This window comes from Pleuronectes platessa, chromosome 22, assembly GCF_947347685.1.
Source record: "Pleuronectes platessa chromosome 22, fPlePla1.1, whole genome shotgun sequence".
Classification (NCBI taxonomy): Eukaryota; Metazoa; Chordata; class Actinopteri; order Pleuronectiformes; family Pleuronectidae; genus Pleuronectes; species Pleuronectes platessa.
This window is the reverse complement of record NC_070647.1, coordinates 7415007-7438899: the sequence shown is the minus strand read 5'-3', so window position 1 is coordinate 7438899 and position 23893 is coordinate 7415007. Positions and strand designations below refer to the sequence as shown.

Genomic DNA, 23893 nt, shown 5'->3' with positions numbered 1-23893 from the left:
AGTATCAGCAATAGTGAAGATGAAGAACTTACACCTAGTGCTTGACTTTAGTACACGTTAATGCAAGTTTTACACTTGGGCCCTCACAAGATTTCAAAGGGAAGTATTATACTTGTCACTGTACTAGTAATATTACGATTCCCATACAGAATTAGCTCAGTTTCTTTTAATTTGTATAAGTTACAATCATTTAAATTAGCATCATCTTGACAAAATACAGCAGTAAAATACAACTTATAAATATGCATTAGGACAATCTAGTAACACTCACTGTGGCAGTGTTCCTGTTTTTATATTTCATATGTTGGGTTAGGGTTTGATCCTATCAACTATTACATGACGATGACTTGTGGGCAACGGCCAATATTTAATTAATTTAAACAAAAACAATTTAATAGTTTTCCTGTTTTCCACAGTTTGTTGAACAGGCTGCTTCGTGGATCTCTGTCCCATCACAAAGTTTATGTCTTAATTGGAAAGCTTCAGAGGTGCTGGTGGATTTTAATACCGTTAAATACCAGTATTTTAATACCAGTGAATAGGAAAATAAACTCCAGCTTCATTAGTCCTGGAGTCAGTGGTGAATTTGAATGTTTAATGATGATGTAGTAGTTGAGAATAAGGGAAATACTACACAAAACAAAAGCGACCTAAAGGTAAAATCAGGACAAAGTGTACTGTGAGGACACCAATCGCAAAATACATGTTTCACAAGTTTCAGATTTCACAAACCCAAACATGAAGGACGAGCAGGAAATGAAGTCAAACTGTCAGAACTGCATCAAGGTCCCGGGCAGGTTGAATCACCGAGCGGCATTTCTGTCAGCTCTTTTTAAAAAGAAAATAAATTAATGTCACAATGTGATGTCAGTGTGTCCCCGTGGCAACAGAGGCCGTCCTGTAACTGGAAGGACGTGGGTTTGATCCCCGTGACAGCCGGATGTCCTCGCGCGAGTCACTGAGTACCTGCGTCCGTGTGGATGAGTGTGTCAGTTCAGTGACTGCAAAACAACATGGAGGACAATAAGTAGATGATGTATGAAAATGTATATTTCTCCCTGAGAGCCAGTCAGGTGTGTGGGAGTCTGATTTCATTTTAGTTTAGAGTGTGACAATTTCATGCTAATGCAGTTTTAATGCGTGGGTATGTTTCGATATGATGAAATTAAATTGGCTGGAGCGCTTATTGTCTTTCTGCCATGTTGCTAACACCTTAAAAATGAAGAGAGAAGTGATTATACTCTTGTGGTAGCAAGTGGAAACTGTCCAGGGGATAACAAGGGGATTGGAGGTAATGGCGACCTGAGTTTAAGGCTTTTTCCACCGTCCCTTCTCTCTGACAGGAATGGTAATTATAGAATAAAGTCGTTTCTACAACATTTTAGAGGGATATTCTAATTCATAGGAGACACAGGTGAAAGGTTTTATACTTCCTGCGAAAAAGATCCCATTAGTCTTATTACCAGTATGTATTTGATATGTACTTTGTTTGAAAAACTAGACGTACACTGCAGATGTGTATTCCCGGGCTTTGCCTTCCTTAAAGGTGGCCAAGGTCATTTTTTTTTTTAATCTGTCCATCTCTGAAAAGTATCATGCGACTTAGAAAATCACGTCAAACTTTAAATAGCACAGTGTATGCCCAGCTTTACTGATGACTTGCTTTAATATTCATGTATTTACTTACACACTACAGATATTTACAAATCTCCATACAGTACGCAATGTGAATAAGATTTACCAATTATTTGACAAATGTACAAATCTGATTATGCACACTGAATGAGATACAGTTACACAACTCCCCACTCGCAATCACACATAGTTTTTCTTCAATAACGGCCCTGTAAATGTACTTATGCAAAACCAAAAGGGAACCTGATGAGATCCGTTCAGAGGGAGCTTTACGCCATGCTGCTACTTATGTCGTCTCTTAATGCGTAAACAATGTAAACACACTCAAATTACGGCTAAATCCCGAGTGCTGTGAGGAGGGAGTGATCAGTGCTACTGTAACGCCACGGCTACTCATTTCAAATTCACAACGGGGGCCAACTTTTCTTCAAGGAACGGAAACAAAAAGCTGCTTAAGAAATCACATAGGAGAATAGAAATACATCTCACTCGCAGGTAGCCCGCCATTTATCATCATTAGTAAACAAAGTGTGTGTGTGTGTGTGTGTGTGTGTGTGTGTGTGTGTGTGTGTGTGTGTGTGTGTGTGTGTGTGTGTGTGTGTGTGTGTGTGTGTGTGTGTGTGTGTGTGTGTGTGTGTAATATTTTCTCTGGCCTGCTTCCTCTTATCTTTCGTCTCTGTTGAGTAAAATCACCTGGAGGATCTTTGGTAATTTTGTTTTGTTCTCTGAAATAAGAATAGAGTACATTATATAAATAAAGGATTTGTAGTCTGCTGTAATAATTGGCATTAAATCGTAGCTGGTTTTTTTGTGCACTGGGAAGATGTGCAGCGGTGTTTGAACTCAACATTGAGCTGACAGAAAATGCAGAGGTATAAACACTGCAAAGAGAGTGTCAATTAAAACATTGTGATGTTTTCCCACCCGATGTGAAATAGTCGGGGCTGCAGCTGCCTCACTCTTTGTGGAGCTGAAAAGGTGATCTGGTAAAAAGGAGAATTTGCGTGGACGTTGACGACACAACTGTAAAAGAGTGGCAGAGGACGGGGGGGCATATGAGAAGGAGAGATCATGACGGCTCAGTCAAGTCTAAGAGCAATAACTGCGGCTGCATTATTTATCCTAGCCTCTCCGACACCGTCTCACCAGCGACTATAAATGCCGTGTGTGATGACAGGCTCAGCACGCTCAGCCTCCGTGCGCCTCCCTCAGCCTGTGCGATCGGAAACCCCAAAATTCCCACCTCGGATTAGCCGCCGCTAATTTGTGGAGCGTGCTTTGATGAGAAGGAAAAGGTGAGGAGTGAGGTGTCTGAGCACCGGGGAAATCTTTTTTTAGGCGTCTAATGAAACCTCTCAATGCCACACCGACGACAGGAGAGAGGTTGACAGGCGATTATGATGCTCTTTAATTAGCTCCCGGGCTCGGGTGGATCTGGTGGCTAATTAACTTCGGTGAGGAGCACGTTGGACGACTCCTACCCAGGTTTTACGTCAAGGAAATCTGGACAGTATTAACAGATTTGTGCCTGATGTTCCGTGTGGATACGTCTCTCTCATAGCTGTTGCTACGTGGGATAGAGAACAGTGTGTGTTTTCTTCTGTCTTCATAAAAGCAAACATAGACAAAAGTACTCTTGATGATATTTTCAGTAGCTCCGATGTTGATGTGGCTGAAATTCTAAAACATCTACGAGGGTGCAGTTCTCCAGTCGCCAAGTCGCCATCTTGAAGATAATGTTACCACTGCTCTTACAGCATTCCTACATTCATCAGTCATTAGTAGGGTAGCAAAGGGGTGGAAAATTTCGGGAAACTTTACAGAAACTTTCCATGGGAAGATAATCTCGGGAATTTGGGGAATTTGGAAAAAAAATAAATACAGAAATTGATTGAGGATTGTTCATCTGTTCATCTAGCCTATTTCTATTCATTTATCCATCAATTGTAAAATACTGTATTGTATATTGTAAAATACAGATGTTTGGCTAACTATTTATATCTCTGGCATTGCATTAGTGTTTTTTTCATAAGCTTTTTTCTCATTTTATTCCACAGAAGAATGCCACGTGCACTATCTCATGTGTGGAGACATTTCAATGTAGAAGGAAAGACTGTGTACATTTGCAAATACTGTGCAAAGACCTATGTTAAGAATGACACAAAGATGGAGAAGCATATAGTCAAGTGCCCAAAGTTTCCTCAGGGCTCAAATCAGCCTATGACAAAACAAAATGTTTATATTTATGTCTTTATATGACAAGGTAAATACAGTTAGTATAAATTACCCACAACATTTCCAGTTTATTCCTGTTAATATTAGTTTATTCCCGTATATTCCCGTTAATTCCCATGGAAAGTTTCCAACTTTGAATATTCCCGGAATTTGCAACCCTAGTCATTAGCTTTCATTTCAAATGCATCACAACTAAACTCATCTTTACTAGTTTAAGTTAGCTAGGTCTCAAAATAACTAAATTGACTATTCAAAGATTATTGTTCATTGTTCTCCAACTCCATTGCCCCGGTGGGAACCTGCCCCCCCCCCCCCCCTAATAAACTAAAGGAAATCAAAATTATACATATTTTCTATCTTGATTTATGCCTCCACACTCAGCTCAGTGTGAGGGGGTCTAGTTTGTTCTCTTCGGACAGTTTTTTCATGGAGATACTTTCTTATCTCTGTTCGAGAGCGAGGTCTTTGAATTTGTGAGCATTAATTCTTCATTTCACGTTGAGATTCTTGCTTTCCCTCAATACCCAGCCCTCTCTATTAAAGAGTCCCTGCTCTTGTGCAAATTTGCTCTGTTCCTTCTCAAAGCCGAAATAATTTTTCTCAAAATGAAAGACCATGCTCTTGAATAAAGATGAAAAAGAAGCAACATTTCCCTCTTGCATTTCTCTCCTTCTGCTTCACCTTGTGTGTCCTATCCTATTCTTATTTGATAGAATAGGTCAACGTTTTTGAGTGACAGCTGAAATTGACTCACGACTGGTTTGGTGGGGGTTTCGTTGGGAAAAATGCTCCAAATATTAACAACAGTGCAAGATGGCTGCACCTGTATCTGAGATAGTTTGGATTCATTTTGTACAGCAGGATGAAATGGAGATGCATCATCCATTTTTATATGGAATCATGGGAGTGGACGACGGTTGATGCTTTTCGGGCTGGTGCTGATAAGTCGGTCCTACTTTGTCTTGATACGCAGTGACACTATGCCAGCCGGGGAAAAGCTGTTGTAATTGTAGAAAGACAAAGGTGTGTGTGTCACTACTGAACCACACACTCCCTCCTGTTGACCTGTCTGGCGTGGTGGCGCCTCGCTGGTTCCAGTCAGGGCCACTCTGCTCTCTGAAGGTCAGAGCCCTGGCCATCCTCTCTACTGGGAGAGAATGGCCAGGTCAAGACGCCGATGAAGGGGAGGGGTTAGAAAAAAGAAAAAGATCATTTCAATCGTACAAAACGATTATGGAGAGCACATAACCTTAAACATAAATTCACACCTGTTTTTTTCCTGTTGTTGTTGTTACTCTCCTCTCCCCCCCCCTGCTTTACATCACAGAACAACCAGGCTAAAGTTATTTTAGCCGAGTCCCTCATGAGGCTTATAATCCAGGCTAAGTGACAGGCTAATTTGTGGTATTAGATTGCTTTCATTGGGTCGCTTGGTCCCGCTTTGAACGTTAGCGATATGAAAAGGCTGCTCTGCCTCAGCGGTCACATTGACTTGTATGCCGTGTGACTGCTGTGGGGGGGCTGTAAGAGAGGAGGTGGGGGGGCTGGGGCATCTCGGAGACCATATTTCCGCAGCCATGTTCAATCTCCTGACGGCAGATGGAGAACAGGCGAAGGAGGATCCAGCTTAAGGTGTGAAGGCAGAGCTGACCGACGACCACTCAGTCGAATCATACAGTGAATTTGATCTGTTTATAATGAATGAGGAAAGTTAGAGTCTGAGGAATGCGAAAATAGGTTTTCTGCAGGAGCGTCAATCTGTCAAAGTGAACAAGAGATGAATCCAGTGGTGTTGACGCGGCTCAATGCTGAAACACAAGCATAGAGGAATCAAAGCGTGTGTGTGTGTGTGTGTGTTTGAGGGGTTTGAGGGGTCTTTTCATGCCAGGCTTAAGTCTTGAGATATCCCCTTAAACACAGACACAAGACAGTTTTCCTTGAACAATAAGATATTCCTCATGCTCGGTCAACTTGCCGCTGATGACCATTCAGTGTCAGAGGCCAGAACAAGCAATTAAAGGCAATAGAAAATAAAGGATTAGTTCGAATTAATCCGTAACTTCTCCCATTTTCTTGCAGAAAAATGTTGAAATGAAAGGATATGGAAATCTAGCAGAGCATAGCAGAACTAATGGCTTGGCAGCTCTCTGCCTGAAATGAGAAGAGACTAATGGATCCGCGGCCCTGGCTAAGATGGCTGAGCCAGATTGCATGTGGATTTAAGTGATTAAGAACACGGTGGCCCCCATCCTCCTTTTGTCAGGGAAAATGTAATATATGACGATGAATGCAAAAATATCAAATTTCCCATTTAAGGAATCCATCGCTGTTGCAGGGAATTCGGGCTCCAATTCCGAGCCCGCATTGGGGAAATGTACGCTATTAGAATGCATATCCTGCTGGAAATGACAGGAAAGCAGGAGTCTGCACATCTATAAACAGATTTGAGAAACATTTTCTCACTCTGTCAGTGTTTGGTTTTCTATGTGACAAGTTTCCCAAAAAGAAACACAACGCCTGTTTGATTTAAAGTCATTTTTCCCGATGCCATTGAAGTGATTAAGCTCATTCACAGCGATTTTAAAGGAGACATAAAGAAAACGTATCATCAGTAGTCCGGCTGATACAACATTTCCTACATGTGCTGGAAGCTGTTGACCAATCACAACAGAGTGGTCTCACTGGCCAATCAGAGCAGACTAGGGTTTATCAGGTGGGGCGGCTTTAAAGAGACAGGAGCTAAAACCCAGTGTTTCTGACAGAGGCTTGAAAGAGGAGCTGCAGTGATGGACAGTGTGAGGAAAATGATGAGTTTTCTGAACACCACAGCTTGTAAACCTCTTCAATTAATAACCCAAATCAAAATCAATGAACCAAATGTCTTCTTTAAAGAAACGTCAGACAGTGTTTAAAACTACATGGGGTGACCGATGAGTTCATGGCCTAAGTTGCAAGGAATCAAATGTAGGAAACCTTGTACATTTATTTTCCAACATAGCTCATGATACATTTACAGCTCAGGCTGCATCCTTTAGTCCAAACTCGACCTGAGACCGGATTACAGGGACGCACAACGTAAAGAAAGATATAGAAAGCCCTGGCAACATGACCGAACCGGACACCATCACAAATTAAATTTCAAAATCTTTGTCTGAACCCGGCCTGACTCATTGGTTCCCAACGGGTCCCAAAGGACTCAGGTCAGGTATTCACACTCTAATTTACGCACCTTCTCTAAATGTTATGGAGCCAAGGGATCCCTGATTTTTTTAACTCAGATCTTGTCCATGTTGTCCTATCTGGTGGCGGTGACCGACCTCCTGGGACAGCGGTCATCTTGCTTTGCCCATTTTTTCTCACCAAGCTTGAAGATGGGACACCTTCCTTCCCCGCCTGTTGCCACCATGTCCTCATGGACCTCCTCGTGTGACGAGTCCTTGAAGACTGCACAAAGGCAGATGTCCATTTTCTCATTTCAGTGCTGACTTGCAATTTTCAATTATCCAAGTTATTAACTTCCAACTTTCGGAGTAATCACTCAAAGAGTGGAGCTGCACAAGTATAGTAGAGGACTGTGTTACTGTTCCCCTTCTACCCATCAATCACCCGTCGTCGTGGATTTCTCACCCTGATGGCCAAATTTTTATTTCAAGATTAATTACGAGTCATTAAACCTAATCCAAACCCTACGAGTGATAGGCATCATGACACTTTCACATTATAAAGATTGACATGATTTATTTCAGCCATTTAAAGACTAGATTTCTACTGTGCTGTGCTATAAATTGATTATTGATTAATGGCGCTAATTAAGTCAGTGTTGTCGCAGATTTTTATTATGATTCCACGGAAGGTGCATAATGCTGCATGGAGTCAGGGTCAGGTAGTAAGGAAAGCAGATGTGTAGAAGCTGGAGTTATAACAATATTGTCCTTAATTATTGTTATTAATTTATTGGTTCGTCATTTAACATTATATTATGCCCCACATGAAGATATAATAACATCTAATGTAATACTATCATGTCATGTTATCTGAGAATTGATTGCCCAACCAGACTTTATTACATTTTCAATCCAAGAGAAGACGCAATTTATTGTATTTCATCGAGTTATTACATCATCTATCACCAGATAAGGGGATTGTGTGCGTGTGTGTGTGTGTGTGTGTGCGTGTGCGTGTGTGCGTGTGTGTGTCACACTGATATATATCCATGAAACTAAATGTACAAATTGCAAAGTTACAAGTTACAAATCTGACATTTAGCCATTCAGTGTCAGAGGATACATTTCTTCCATGCTATAAAAATGATTAATTCCACATTCACACTTTGTGCAACAGGTTCACAAGTAGAGGTTTAGGGAAAGTTCATCTTCATGCTCTGAGACCGGATGCAAACTCCAGTCAATAGTGTTCTTTGTCCATCTAACAAGACCTCCTCCCCATAATTTGTCTGGTAAACTACAAAATGATTGTTTCAGACAACACACTTTGTTTTTAGTGCCTGCACCACAGTCACACGAAATGTCTTGGTTTTCATTCTGGCAGCCATGTTACAGAGTTGACCAGACTTTGCACATTTCGTGTCCACTGGACTCCGTTCCAATCACACCTACATGCTTACAGTTCCATTCATACTAACATGAGGTCTGGCTTTCCACAAATGCACATATGATCCCACATCCATTCCATTGGATGTGTTGTTCCTGGAGCATGCACAGACGATATGTACAGTTGGCACAATTAAATATTTTGGGCTGCACGCAGTTGTTTGCAGTGGGACCCTGCGTAACCAGGCGTGCCCAATGATAACATTTACTTCAAAGGATCATATTGCACCTCAGTAGAATTGTAGCATGGCCGGCTCCAGAATATTTTCTCTCCCTGCGGTGGACTAGTGGCAGAAAAGGTCTCTGGTTTGTCTCTGGTTCGACTCCACGGAGAAACAACAAAAGACGAACCTGGATTGATCTGTCCAAAAATGTCTAGTGCCCCTGAGCAAGGCACCTTACTCCCCCAACATCTGCTCCCTGTGCGCCGTACATGGCTGCTCACTGCTCTGTGTGTCCTGCACCAGATGGGTTAAAAGCAGAGGTTACATTTCACTACCTGCATAAGTGTGCCTGTGCATGTCTGTCATGAGTTTAGGACAAATAAATGCATCTTAATCTTAATCTTATGGGGAGGCTGGACAAAGACTTGGGGCTAAGAAAATAGTAATTTTCGGAGTTACTTTAGAAGGAAGTTCTCATTTTCCCTATAAAAGCACATATGGCACATGTAACATTAGATATATTGTTTTTTTATTGAATTTGGCCAAAGAACATGCAACTAACTAATAGTGATCACAAGGAAATAAAAAAAGACATCTTTCAGCACCGGACAGCGCCCCATTCCTACACTCCGCTTGGTACTTTGTCTGAAGTGTAGTTGCTAAGATCTATTGTGCTGGTTAGAAACCCAGTCACAAGTAAACATGGCCAAGACTTTCTCCAGGTAAACTCCAACCACAGGAACAAGGTTTCTCACAGGCTACAAGAAACTATATGAGCGACTCGAATCGGCAGCTTATTATTTTGCGTCTCTTTAGATTTTACGCATAATTATTCAACCCTAACATGGAGGTGGGACCTGGTTAGGCTGATTTCAGTAATTCTCTAGTTGGCCCCAACTCCAACTGGGAGAAGACCCTCCCATTCCTCCTTCTCATTATAAGAGGACGTACAGTAGGAAGTAGAGGGGTGGGACTGCTCGCGTGCCATCTGAAACTGCCACTTCCTATCGCCACGATCGACTTCGACAGGTGCCGGCAGATAATTGGGCGCCGTGCTGACTACAACCGCAGTGCTGCTGTCTCCGAGAGCTCATTACTATCACTCAGAAGTTCCCCTTAAAAACCTCCGGAGCCACATGACTCTACACATTCAGTAAACTGACGACTGCAATCTCTTGAAATGCCGACATGAAAGGGCCTGTCACTCTGCGAGCTGTTGATGTGCTGTTGGGACGGGTAATTGATTGCACCCAGCGTGTCGTGAGCCCGGGAAGCATGGGGTTCAGTTCCCTCTGCTGAAATGGAGATATGGTATAGAATACATGCTTTTACAAATTAGATGTATGTCGACTGTATTTTAGCCGCTGATGTCAGTTTTATAGCAGGTTTTTTTTTTCCTCGCCAGGGAGAACCGGGTTGGTAATCAGCCTCAGTGTTTCCACAATATGTTGCCATGTGTGGAACTCAATGTCAGACAGTTGCAGAACTCTTTAAGTTTTAAATAGTGAACTGACAACACACACAGTATCAGTTTTGCTTATGGATGGATGGATAGATACAGTAGATGGATTGATGGCTTTATTGTCATTGTACAGGATACGATGAGATTAACAATGCTCAAGTTTAGTGCCCTGTTTCAAAAAAGAGCTTCATATGAGGTATGAGAGCTGAGGGGTGGGTGAAAAGTTAGAATTTTTTCAGTTTCAGGGGGGAAACAGTGCTGCAGCCAAATCCAATACAATTTAAGTAAATCGTGACCGATTCCTCAAACTTTAAAAAACTACAGAAAAAAGTATTGGATTTGGCTGCAACGTTGTTTACCCCTGAAATGATTTCGTTCGACGTTGTATTCCCAAGACTGAGCATGAACGTCCCTGGCCTTGCAGCTTTCACTGTTCGGCTGAGGCTGCAACTATCTATGATACTAAAAACCACAATTGTGAAGTGGAACAGTGTAAAAGAAAGTGTTTCTCCATCCTAATGGGTAAAAATTGACTTTTTTGTGTCAAACCACTACAGCCCACAGGTCTGAGAGGAGTCTGTGGCAGCAGTTTAGTGTTCTGGTGGGAGGACATAAACTTTTATCAGTGTTCTAGCAGCTCCTATTGCTGCCTATAGCAGTCAGTACACGGGGTAATTACTTAATGCCCCTACAACATCCAGAGCCATGTCAGACTGGAGAGTCGTGCCACGGAGATAGCTGATTTGATTTCTGCAGAGAACACTGAGACTGCGAGGCATTATTATAATAAACCCTTGAATAGACGCTGTGATCAGAGAACGCTCCTGCACATTTACAAGTCAACTGTATCAATTGGCTTTGATTATTTGCTCAGTGGACAGAAGCCAGAGACTGGAGGGGGAAGGAATAACAGTATCCAAGTGAGGAATCCAACTTTTATTATAGAATTGATTTCTAAACTGGAAGTGGAGCTGAGTCGCCTGCATACTAACTTTTGATTATAAGAGCAGAGCTAGTAGAGCTCAGTTTCATATATGTATCTCCTGTGGTAACAGCGACTGATCGACAACATTTCCAAAAAGATTTCTTAATTTCTCAATATAAAAAAAGATCGATATTCGCTCTCAATTTTTCCCAAATTGTTCTGGTCAGCTGCTATGAGTACACACAGGACAGTACACACACACACACACACACACACACACATCCCTGCAGTCTCACCACAAACACACAGTTCTACGTCGAGCAGATGCTCCTCAGTATCTATCAGACTTGCACCTTTTAAATAAAGCCCGGCGAAGAAAAACAACACCTCAGGAAGCGACTGCGTGTTGTTGCTGAGTCTGCCGAGTGCTTTCATGACGAGGGTGCTGAGCAAACATTTACATTTTCTGAAAGCTGTTTTTTCTTTCCCCATATTGAGATTTTTCCTAATCCCAAACCCAAATTTAGAGAAATATTGTGACACAGCTTCTCTCAGGAATCCTGTCGAAGGTGTCCTCCTGTACTTTTTTAGTATTCCTCTTCCATGAAGCTGGGGGATTCACACAGAGGAAAGATAATGAGAAATCAAAGCAAGATAAGCAGAGTGCTCTGGCTTTCAATCTGTGGTACAGACTAAGTTTGGTGGAAACCCATTCTGAAGTTCAAAGAATCAGCCAATAGCCTCCAACTCCTTAGCAGAGGTGAAAAAGAAAACTAGAATTATAATACAACTCAAAGGTTGGAAATTCTTGATTTGGGATATATGGCTATACAATCATTTTAACAATGATAATGGAGTTGGTTTCCCACGTGCAGAAATGTGATGGCTGCGAACTGCCTGAGGAAGATGGACTGTGTTCCCTCCCCTCAGCCTCTGTAATTAGCTGCCAGTACCTTGAACTCGACTATGTAATTGGTTCCTTTGCTGCTTTAGACTCATTAAAGTGGAGTATTTGAGATCTTGATTTGCGCCGTGTCCCTCAGAGTGACAGAAAAGGAAACACTCTGCTCACTGCGGTGTTGGAGCCATCAGGAGAAAACCAGCGCTGCACCAATGAGCACAGGCAGGAGCTTACTGGGTCCAGCGCTCACATCCAGTTCAGACTGGTCACATAGTGTGTCACGCTTTTCATCTACTTTCGACTAATATCACATCCTATATCAATGCATATCATTTAATACTAGAGCTGGATTTCAAAGACATTTTCTGCACAGGATAAATAAAGGAAGACTATTCCCACACGTCCGTCTGCATGTGGAACGCATGACTTGTGAACGGTTCATCTTCTCGCCTTCACACTTGGCATGTGTATTGTATAATCGCAAATCACTTCACTGAATCGAGTAATTCTGATCAGTTCACTGCATCTGGTCATCTGCATTTAAGTCATAACGTTATTTTATTGTTGCTGGGTTGAATCATTTCCTCGCTTCAACAAACAAACTTACAAAAATCCTCCATCTTATTCTGTAATATTTATCAGACTGCCTAAATACCTGGCCTTTTCAAAATAATCTACCCAGCAACTGTCACAGACTGGTGACCATCTCAAGTGTCACCTGGAAGACCTGTCTTGCAAATCAACTTCTCAAAGGCCAGTGTGGAGAGGGTCCACCAGACTCGAGGACATGATGCCAAGTCCACTGCTCCTCATTCTCTATCTGAAGTTTCTCTCAGATTGTGAGAGAGGCAGCTGGACAACAGGATTGTAGTTAAAGTAAACAATTAATTTGATGATTAGTCTAAAGTTACTAAAAGCTTCATCAACTTTTACAGTTGGGGGCAGCAAAATAAGCTGCCTTATTACCAGTTTATATGACGTGTTGGCAAACCTCTGGCTTATTTACACATTCACCAGAGAAAGAGCAACATCAGCATTTCTTTGGAGATGTGTTTCTAGGAACCTGAAAAATGGAACTCCAATTTCAAATAAATACTCGATACCATAGTTGCTAAATGCTCGACAACTTTCATCACCTAGTTGCTAACTTTGTCTGTCTTGTACTTTTGTCTGTCTGGTATTGGTTTGGTTGTGTACTGTTGGGTCATCAGAGCATTAAGCTGCTGTGGTAAAACCAAAACAATGAGCTAAAAGAGGCTGAAAGGCTGCATCAACCTGAGTCAGGTGATTCATCTCTGTAGATTTGTTTCTACACGGCTACATCTTTAACATTACAAGTATTTTCCATGGTTACCATAATAATCTGTCCCAGCCCACTGTGGTTTAGCTCGACCAATGAGACGGTTTGTTACTGATAAATGTTTGCAGACTCATGTACTGACATGTTTTTTAATGCTGGCTCTTTGTGTCTCCTGCTCTCTGCCTTCCTCTTCTGCTTCTATCTCCAGCCTCATATCTCCAGCTGTCGCCCGGTAGAATGTAAATGAGCCTCTCAGCGCCGAGCCGGCGATGGTGTCAGGCCTCTGCTTCGTCTCGACTCTCATTAGAATCCTAGTGTGGCCGACACTTATCCAGCCGCCGGGTTGACTAGCTCTTCATGTGGGGCACGTGGGTCAAAACAATACACAGCGAAACCTCCACAGTCCAAATCTCTTTGAAATGGAAGGTCACTGGAGCCTGTGAAATGATGTGGACACAGAAAAACACTAAAATGCCCCAAAAATGTAACACAAACTTCATTCATATTAATATATATTCACTTCTAAATGACCCACACAAACTAATTTGAAATAAAAAAAATGTTTGAATTGTCAGTGTCTGTGAAAACCATCGCTGTCCATCAGCATTTTAAATCTCCTGTTAAGACTCATATTAATTGAAGGTCCTACTTTTAACTGTTTTTTAACTGGATTAGATTTTAACAATTTTAATATTGTTTTGTGTCATTAGATTTTGTGAATCTTGCATCTTTTACTATTGTAGAGCACTTTGTATCTTTGGTTTTAAAAGGTGCTGTGGAAATAAAGTTATTACTGTGCACAAATTGCTCAAATAACAGCTTGTCCTCCATGCATGTAAGAATTTGTATCATTGTAAAATGCTGAGTTTATCTGCGCTACAGCTGTTAGCAAAGATGAGAGTCAGCTACACTTCTAAATGATTATCCATGTTACGTTCAACACTGGTAGCCGAGGCTGATCCTGGTTGTGTTCTGTCAGAATGGGGTCACGTGACAGGAGCCTGACGAATCAACAAAGGCTAAGTTGTGACTGAAAAACCCAATCACCAAGCAGTTGAGGGTCTACGTCATCTTTTCCAAACATCTCAGTTTCTACCCACCCAGACTAATATGCTCCGGAAACATGTCAGCAGTTTTCAAATGTCAGGTGTATTCCCTGAAGAGTCTATGCATTTTCAAATGAATACTTAGTCGTGTGAATGTAGGATAGGCTGCCAGTGCATGCAAGTCCTGGCATCTGGGCTTAATTAAGATTGCGAAGACTCACAATCCTCTTTCTTATCTGCACCAATGCACGAAACAACCAAAATCACCATGGTCATTTTGTCTAATAACCTCAGTGATTTTACACGTTGGTTACTCCTAGTCCTCCCTTTGAAAATGTCAGCCCACATCACACTGTCGTGTTAAAGAGATCGTTCGAATTTGCTTTGATTTCCGTGAGCAGCAGCCGTCTCCTGAGCCCGACAGTGAGCTGGAGAAACGGCTCTGTGAGTTTGAAATTAATAGGATGGCCATAGCTATTTCCTGACCCGTCCTCCTCTCGGGACCCTGCAGCTCTGTTTTTCTGCGGTCCTCTCATCCTGTTACTAATGCCTGACTCAGTGTAACCCTTATCTCCATGCTCACTACATGGCCTGATAGGGCTCTGTGTGTAAGCAATTAAAACGGCTTATTTGCCAGATAAGTGGGGGAGAGCAGTCCGGTTGAAAGCCACAGGCCGCCAGTATCAGGTCTTTAGGTTACAGCCCCCGGGTTAAATAGCCCGGGAGCGCGGTGTGAGCTGAACGCGGCGTGCAGCTCAGTGTGTTGAGGAAACTCTCCCAGAGGGAAACACACCACGACAAGCCACTGGACCAACATACAGAAAATGAATATTGAAATAATGACGGGTAGATGTATATAAAGAGAAAATAACTATGTATGTGGATTTGATAAGCTGTGCAGAGATAGAATGGAGTATATAAACTCCATATGTACATGTTTAAATGATTGAGTGAAACAAATTCTCTGGGATGCAGTTCATTCCCCGACATCACAGCACAGAGCCGCCATACTCTGTTCCATGACCGAAATAAATAGAAAAACCTCACTTTATTATCACAACAAGATTAATCACCACAGAGACTCTGGTGGCCATTTTGGAAGTCTTTTAGCTCTAAGTGTTATGCAGTGAGCCTGAATTCTAAATGTAAGACTGATGTGTTATACAGTGAACTCCAAAATTGAGAATGAGCAAAAAAGTAGCACGTACATGAACTTTTCCCTTAGATTTTCACAACTCCCTCCTTTGTCATTAATGGAGGTGTACTGTATATTAAAGTTACAAAACACTTGATGGTGCTCCTTAGTTGTCTGAAACCTCCATTCTCAGCTTGAAGGACATGAAGGTGATACTTGTTCTTTTACTTAAAGTTTCATTTATGCCACTTTTACGTCACTAACTGTCACTGACCACGTTCTTCCATGCATCCTTCACGTTAACATGGTTGTTAAGCATACATCCACTAGAGGGCAGCGCAGAATCGAAGAGTTTCTGGTAGCAGCAAATATTAGGCCGGTGGATGAGGTTGGGATAATGTCGTTGTTAAGTAAGAGGCCAAAACATCTGTTTGTCCCTTTGCCCGGGCATAGTAACACTATATTGAGGCCAATAGTATATATAGTGTATGTACTATTGGCAACACTGCCCCCTGAAATTTCCGGTGGTACTGCTTTGTTTCGTCTGTTTTGCGCGTATCTATAAAAGGATTTGCACAAATACTGTTTAACTGTTAATTTGCAAAGTAAAAAAAACAAGTCCTCCAGATAAGAAATGTTAACACCGTGGTAAGACATTTGTTTCATTAACTGTGGATAACTAAAATGAACGTATCACAGATATATCTGTTCATCGTAATAAAGGCACAATTTAAAAGTGTGTGTGTTGATGTGGAGGCTGGTTAAAGTTAGGTAAGATAGTTGTTATATGATTCATTTTGAAAAGGCTAAAAGTTAATTGCAGCACAAGATATTTTATTGACATTTAAAAACTAAACTACAATCTCTCCTGAACCAAAACCACCTTGGAGAATTTACTTTTTATTATAAAGTCTCTATTCGCACGTCAAATAACTCACCTCTCTTTGATTCTATCATCTAGTGGACCAGCAGGGTGTCTTGTTGTGTTTGCTGGGAGATTCGCTCAAAAAACAACAGCACAACAACATGTTCTGATTGGAAGACATAAATAAATCAAAATTTCTTCCGAAGACACGGCCGAGTAACAGAGAAGAAGAAGAAGAAGAGTTCGACCTTAGCTGTGACCTGAACAAACTGTAATGAGTTCTGAACTTCTGCCTCGGCTCAGTATTGTTGTGGTTTCCAGAGTGCTGAGAGCTGGTAAACAGGATATTGAGTCCCAGATGGGTTTGGCTCACATCATGAGAGTACCGTAGGCCCACAGCTCTGCACACACCATCAGCCATCGAAATGAAACCGAGGGAAGGGGATGGGTGGCGGAGACTGGAGGGAAGAGGAGGGAGAACGAGGGGAAGAGAAAGATCTTCCTGCAGTCCAACATATGTGTCGGTGCGTCGGTTTGGAGGCCATCGCAGGCAGGAGTCATCCTGCGTGACGGGCACATGTTTATAAGCCAGCGGGCCACACACAGAGCCACGCTAACACGCTGCTGAAGAGATAAAATGGCCACGTGGGGGAGAAATCTGGACACAGACCAGCGGATCTCCGTCTCCTCTTCAGTGTCTCTCTCTCTCTCTCTCTCTCTCTCCGCTCCTGTCTCTCCCCCTCTCTTTCTGCCTCTGCATGAAATAGGATCATAGTTAACTGGAGGAGGACTGTTGGATGAGGAGGAGGACAGCATGATACTATGAGGAGCGGCGCAGAGGAGGATTCTGGGATGGCAATAAACGGCAAGAGATATAGACACGGCGAGCACCAGTCCGTTGAGGAAGGCATCTTTTCTGGAGCCGTGACAGCTCCATTATCTGCGTTAACTCCCTCTCCTGCTGATCACCCCTGCAACGCACAGAGTTTATGTCGTGTTGGAGCAGTTTCAAGTTCTCATTTCTGCTTTTCCGCAATTGTGCATGTCTTAGGGAAGCTGCATGAGCTGTGGATGATTTCATAGAGGAGACAGCTGCTGTAAACGTCCGGGTGATAACAGGGATGGCTTTACAATCCCAGTTTGGTTTTGATAGTACTTTGTTGTTTCTATAGTTACTATAACCTTCACTGCTGGGATCTCAGAACGTGGAGCTAGAGTTTTAATAGGTCACGCAAGACGTGCAGCATCCTTAGGAATTATGATCATATTGGAGACTTCTGCTCCTCGTGATTTACGCCCCCCGATGTCATTGTTCAGCGGTCAAGTAGGAAGCGGTGTGTTATTTATGCCGCAAGGCGAATGCAGGGGAGCGGCTGGTTGATGGCACCACACAGTGAACTGCAATTAATGTTCAACCATAAACTTATTTTCGGGTTAGTTTATGGCATTTTGCCCTTTATTTTTTATTCAGCTGCAAAGAGATCGACAGGAAACACTGTGCTCACCGAACGGTACCAGAGCAATTATAGAAAGTTCAGCTTTTACCTGTAGCCATAGTTTATCTGGTAAAATATTGTCTTGTGGTTGAGGTTAAAACAGGCAGGTCGAAGTTTGAATTTGTCAAACAAACTAGGATTTCCCTCAGTAGAGCGTACACCTCCACCAAGACCCAGCAGTCGCTTTAATTTCAGTCAAGCTGCACCAAATTTCCCAAACTCACTCACTCAACTCTTAAATATGTAGGATTACCTTTAAACTAAAAACTATGAATAATTCCCTGAAAAAAGAAGGCCTCAGCTCACAGTGTTAAAGGAAGTTAAAAGAAGCTTCTGAATTCAACCCCTGATCTGGATCTGCACAAACTTTTACTGGGTTCTTCCCTGGGCCATATCACATCCTTCCACTGGGCATAGGTGAGGGGAAATCCTGCAGAATCTGCAGCTGTACACTTTGTTGTGCTTTGCTGAAGCTATACAGTTCTCTGTAAGAACAGGAGATGAATCAAACTCTAAGCTCCAGGTCACAGGAGGAGTTTACGGTGTTTACAGCCGTCAGTTTGGCTGGAAAATATTTGTTTGACCTTTGGCCCGAGAAAATCCCACAGCCGATATGAAGGAAGGTGAAAGCACCAGTCAAAATAAAGTTCTGCCAAAGTGTCGGGAGAAGGAAAATCCAATCAGAAGAAGAAGAGGCAGAGGGGGACGAGGTCAGATTGAAAAATGGAATAGAACCTTTTGCTATTATTTTATCATCTGTGCAGAGCTGCTGTTTATTCAGCGGCTGCTGAATTTGTTTTACTTCAAATGAAAGTGAGAGCGAGTGCACATCAAATAGAATGTGAGAGAGAGTGAAAGGGGGGGGGGGGGAGCTTCCTACTTACATCAAACATCGGCACAGCGGGAGCCAATCAGCCGCCGATACTTTACACACATTCCAACAGTTTGAGGAGAAGAGAGCACAAAGTCTCCTATCAAGGAAGCACAGCCGAGCACATGACCTCCGCTCAAGTCTTTCATTTGAACCAGAGGAATAAATCCACCGGCAGTTCATGCAAAAAAAATGTTTTAATTATTAGAACAATGTGGAAGAACCTGGCAGGGCCAATGTTCTGATCCAGCAGATAAAAACCTAATTTTCTTTTCTGTTAAGTTAAAAGATGAAGTAACACCAGTGCAGAGTCAGTCCTGCCTGTTTGGAACGGGCTGTTAGTTTGGCCTGTGGTGATGCTGATAAAAGACCGGCTGCTGGACTGGTTGGTTCCCTTGTTCTCTGTACCCAGAATCCAAACTGGAGAATCAGTTGTTGTGAGCGTGCTGTAAAGTGGTGACCGACCACGTCAGTTATCTTAATGAGTCCCAACGGCCACTGGTACAGAGCACTGGTTTATTAGTTAGCCAGACAACTTAAAAACTACTCGACCGGTGCTTGACCAACGAACGAGAAATGATTTTCAGCGAATTCCAGATAAACGGGCAGATTAGGGAATATTATTTTCACTTTCTTAAACATGGCGAGAAATGAGGTCAGCAAAGATATACCTCTAGATTTGGATGGAAAAATCTGTCTGACCTCATTGGTAATTAAATAAATCAGGATTTTGAGAGATATTTGTCATATTTATACAAAGGAAGCCGGGCTGAACAATGTGGCCAAAAATAAATTGGTTTTTAGTCCAACTTTGGGAAAATTTACATTTTTACCCATAAAAGCTGAAACGTCATATTTGTTCGGACTTCCAGTGCAAGGCAGTTCAGTACAGATGCTTCATCAGCCATATATTAATAATTAATGTTATGACAGGAAGGGCAGACCAGTCCAGTACACTTTCACACCTGCCTGGTTTTCTATTCTGACCCAATATAACAGGTGTGAAAGGGCCTCAGACCATGGTCCAGACAAACAGACCAAAAGTTAGTCTGACCGAAGGAGGTGGACTCGGTCCAGATCAAACTGAAACATAGTTCGGCTGATTTACAGTTTGAAAAAAAAATTCGGGATAGTTCGGACTTTAAGACAACTTGCAGGAAGTCGCAACCGCATCAAACAATAGAAGAAGAAAACAAATTCACCTACCTCTTGACTAACTGAAGTTTGTGATACTGTAGGTGAAACCGTAATAATACAGTGGCAGTGAAATCCAGCCGCTAGACTACAAACCAATTAATGGCAAGTACAGGTAGATGCGTAGCCCACGTCACATGATGGCGGCAGAATGTATGTTTATGCCTTTAGTTCAGGGGTCTCAAACTCAAATTACCTGGGGGCCACAGGAGGCAGTATCTGGGTGAGGCTGGGCCGCATCACGTATTCCACAAAAAAAACTTTACTAAAAAAATCCAAACTTCTCAAATGTCCTTATTAACAGTTATTTAACTTCAATAGCTTCATCTGAACATGAATAGAATATTGAAGAACATGAACGGTTCTTCTGAACATCCTTTCTCTTGCCTACTTCTTGCTGCCAGATCCGGTACCTCTCGTATAAAAAAAAAAGTATTATATTAATATGAATATTAAAAAAAGTTTTTAAAGAAATAATTAAAATAAAATATAACAATTTAGTTTGAGACCCCTGCTTTAGTCCAATCCTCAAACCAGAACTAACCAGATCCAATGTAAACAATGTAACAAAGACTTAAACTTTTGGCCTGTTAACAGGTTACATCCCATTTGATGAACAGACATATATCACAAGTTGAGACATGCTGTATTAGTTTCTTTAAGGTTCACTGTAGGTTTGTCTTTTATTCAGTGACCTTATTAAATATCCTTAAACCTTAACACGACGCTCTGACTGAAAATGTTGCCCCTGTTAGGATTTAAATCTGTTGAAAATTTGTTAAAGACTCTAATGTTTTATGTTAATTACTTTTTTTCATGCATTTTATTAATGACATCTTCCGTCCTCGAGCCGTCTCGTTGAGCGTCTCTTATGTTTACTGTAAACACTTTTCTAAAGCAGCTATTTGTTAATGTAGGTCCCAAATGTGCTACGTCTTAGAAAAACATGTGAAATAAAATAAAATAAGTTTCATGAAAAAGATCTGGGCGCCCAACAAAGATGGAGTACTTCAAAGACCCCCCGCTGCCGGTGTGTTGCACGTGGCAGCTGTTCGGAGGCAGGACCAAGTCGGCCTGGTTGGCGAGGAGCAGCGAACCATGAAGTCTCTGTGTCATCTCTCTGGATCAATGGCGAGGCGGCATGATGGCAAGGTCATGTGACCCGCCCAAAAGCACACAAAAAAAAGGTGACATTGGCAGATCTGGCCGGCGCTGACCAGACAGTCGGCACCAGGTTGCCCAGCTGGAGGGGGAGCGGCCTGACCTGAGCGAGGCTGCCCGGAGCAATAAACCCGATGGCTCATGGTGGAGGAGCTGCCGCTAATGCTTCCAGCTAATTGGGGACTGCCAGCGCTGCCAGTTCTCTCTGAGGGAAGCAGCTATTGGCTGAGAGAAAGTTGCTGGAAGTTGCCAGATGACGTCAGCGTGTGATTTGCTGCATCTCTGCTCTGTGCAGAGACACTGGAGCGGAGGAGAAACGTATTTAGATCCTTCTCTGAAGTCAGAGAAGCAGGGCTGCAATACAAATACTCCATTAGGAGCTAAACAGAGATTGATGTAAAAGAAAATACCTGGTAAAGTATCTCAAACTACTTCATATGCAGAATATGATCCATGTGACTGAAATATTAATTCCCTGTTAGGTGGGTTATAGTCCAGTGGTCACCAACATGAGGGTCTGGGCCCTCCAGAGGGTCACAACTTAAATCTGAGGTGTTGATAGGATTGATGAGCTAAAGCTTTTACACATTGTCGTATATGTCTGTTTTATTGTAACTTTTGACTCTTTTTAAACTATTGAATAGTATCTCCTCTTCAGGCCTTGAAATAATATAATTATACCATTCACATTTGAGAGGTTCACATGGATATACAGAAACACTCGGGCAAAGGAGCCAACATTCAACATTCTATAGCTCCAAATGTGGTCCGACAAACTAGAGCTGCTTTTCAGACGTGCAGTGATATTTGCCAACTTTGAAAGACGATGGGATTCGAGAGCTTTTGTTGAAAGGGTCAAAGATGTGGCAAACATTTCCCGAAGTTCACGTCTGAAAGCGGCTCAGGCTACGTTGGACAAATGGCTTCATCTTGATTTAATGCTGAGCTGCTTTTTTCTGACTGAATTTAAAAAAGGATTTCTCTGCTCATATGATGTCAAAGAAAAGGTGAGAAATAGGGAAGCTAAAGATATGGAGCTAAGTGCTGCTCCTCGAAGGGACTGTTCGGTGGTTTTCCTCCTGAAGGTCAGTTGAATTGCCTTTTCAAATGTTTTCTATGGCACGAGTTTGAAAGACGAACTAACCCTGATGGTGTCGGGGTTAGTTCACAAGTGGAAGCCACTGACAGTCACAGTTTCTCCTCAACCATTGAAGTTTTCCTTTAACAAATAAAAGGTGCCTTTCCTTGAAATGAAGCTCAAACTGTATATTTTACCTTTTAAAGACATAGAAAATGAGTTTGGACACCACTGCTGCACTGACACAGCTCGATCCCGGTCCCTCCACCCACAGTGTCATCCTTTTCCCTGTGTCCCATTCCTTCCTGTTCCCTTTTTAAAAGCCCTGCATGTATGTATGTATGTAGCAGGCAGGTGCAGGAGGTCCGGATCAGCTCCGTCTCGAACCCCTAACCCCCCCTGCTGTGTCGCCGGATTACATCACCAGAGGAGTCGCATGATTCTCGACCGTTTGCTTCAGGTGAGCTCACGTTAGTCTGGGAGCAGGAGGTGGAATCATCAGAATGACTCGAGTCCTGAGATCAGCTACAGAACGCGCTGCAGCCACCAGTGACACCCCCACCGCACACGGGGATGTGTGAGATGCTGGGTTTGGAACTGGGATGTTTCAGTGGAGATGTGGGTCCAGAGGGATTTCATTCCAATGTGGAAACCATTAACATCCACTGACCCCATATAACACACTGATCTGTGTTCAATGACTAGACTAGAGAAAAATATGATGATTTCAATGACTGATGTTCACTCGCATCATTTCAGCTCAGATACTGCAGTGAAATAGAATGAAATAAAGAAATATATAATACAAAATTAAATTAAATAATGTAAAATAAAATAAATTATTGAAATAAAATAGATTGAAATTTTATATTGAAATAATTGAAATTACTATCCTGAAGGCAAATATACATTATTTCTATGAGTCCAAGACAGAAAAGAGGAAAGTTAATGTATTAATTACCACGTGGAAGAAATACATTTTAATTCATGTTAACACATGAATTAAAATATATCATCTGGTCCCCGGAGGACAGTGAGTTACTTTGAATAAATGCACTGGGTTTTGTGGTGACTGCCTCAGGGGTGATTGGATATTGATGCTGGTGTCAAAGCGACCCGAGTCTCAGGGCAGGACAGAGGGGGGTCGAGGGTCGTTTGAATGTCTCTTACCTGTAATTGTCCCACTCCCTTCCCGCACCTTAACGCCCTTGTTCAGACCATCGGGGGGGCCGCTGCTACAATCCAGGGCTGAGTCTGTGATGTGGAGACATTTGCGTTCAGGAGGAAAACGGCGCACTTGTCTGTTCCTGGATGAAAAATGAAGCAGCAGAATCTCTCAGGATGATTCTTGTCCCAACATCCCATCCGCCGCAGATTCCCAGTGCGTCCGAACCAGTGATTTTACTCCAGTATATGTCCACAAGTCCGGAACACTCGGGTGGATAAAGAGCGTTGGATGCGTCCTGTCCGTGCGTCTTTTAGCGGGAGACACGCACCCAGAGGCTCAGACCAGCGTCACACTGATTCTGTAGATACATATGTGTGTAAATAAACCACATGAGAGTGTGTTGGCTCCTCGTCCGTCTCCTCAGCTCCTCTCTGCGCAGCGTCTCTCCTCAGTCTGACAGCTCCGTTCTGCGCGCAACAACTTTTTATGGAGACTCCGGAGCGCACGCTGCGCCGCCGCCGCTTCCCTCTCCGACACCGTTACAGCTGTAATCCGATTACTCTCATGGATATGTATCATACTTGCATGTAACCTGCTTGATCTGAATGTCATAGTGCGTTAAAAGAGTGTTTCTCTAGTATACAAAT

At 42.5% G+C, this 23893-nt stretch overlaps 1 protein-coding gene across 1 annotated transcript in view; it reads right to left on the bottom strand.

Moving 5' to 3' along the window:
• Positions 1-23698, bottom strand: part of LOC128428658 (chemokine-like protein TAFA-2) — a 53360-nt gene extending 29662 nt beyond the window's left edge. Inside the window, exon 1 of the mRNA XM_053414881.1 lies at positions 23249-23698. The gene's annotated coding sequence lies outside the window, so the exon portion shown is untranslated. The remainder of the gene's footprint in view (positions 1-23248) is intronic.
• Between the last annotated feature and the right edge of the window lie 195 nt (positions 23699-23893).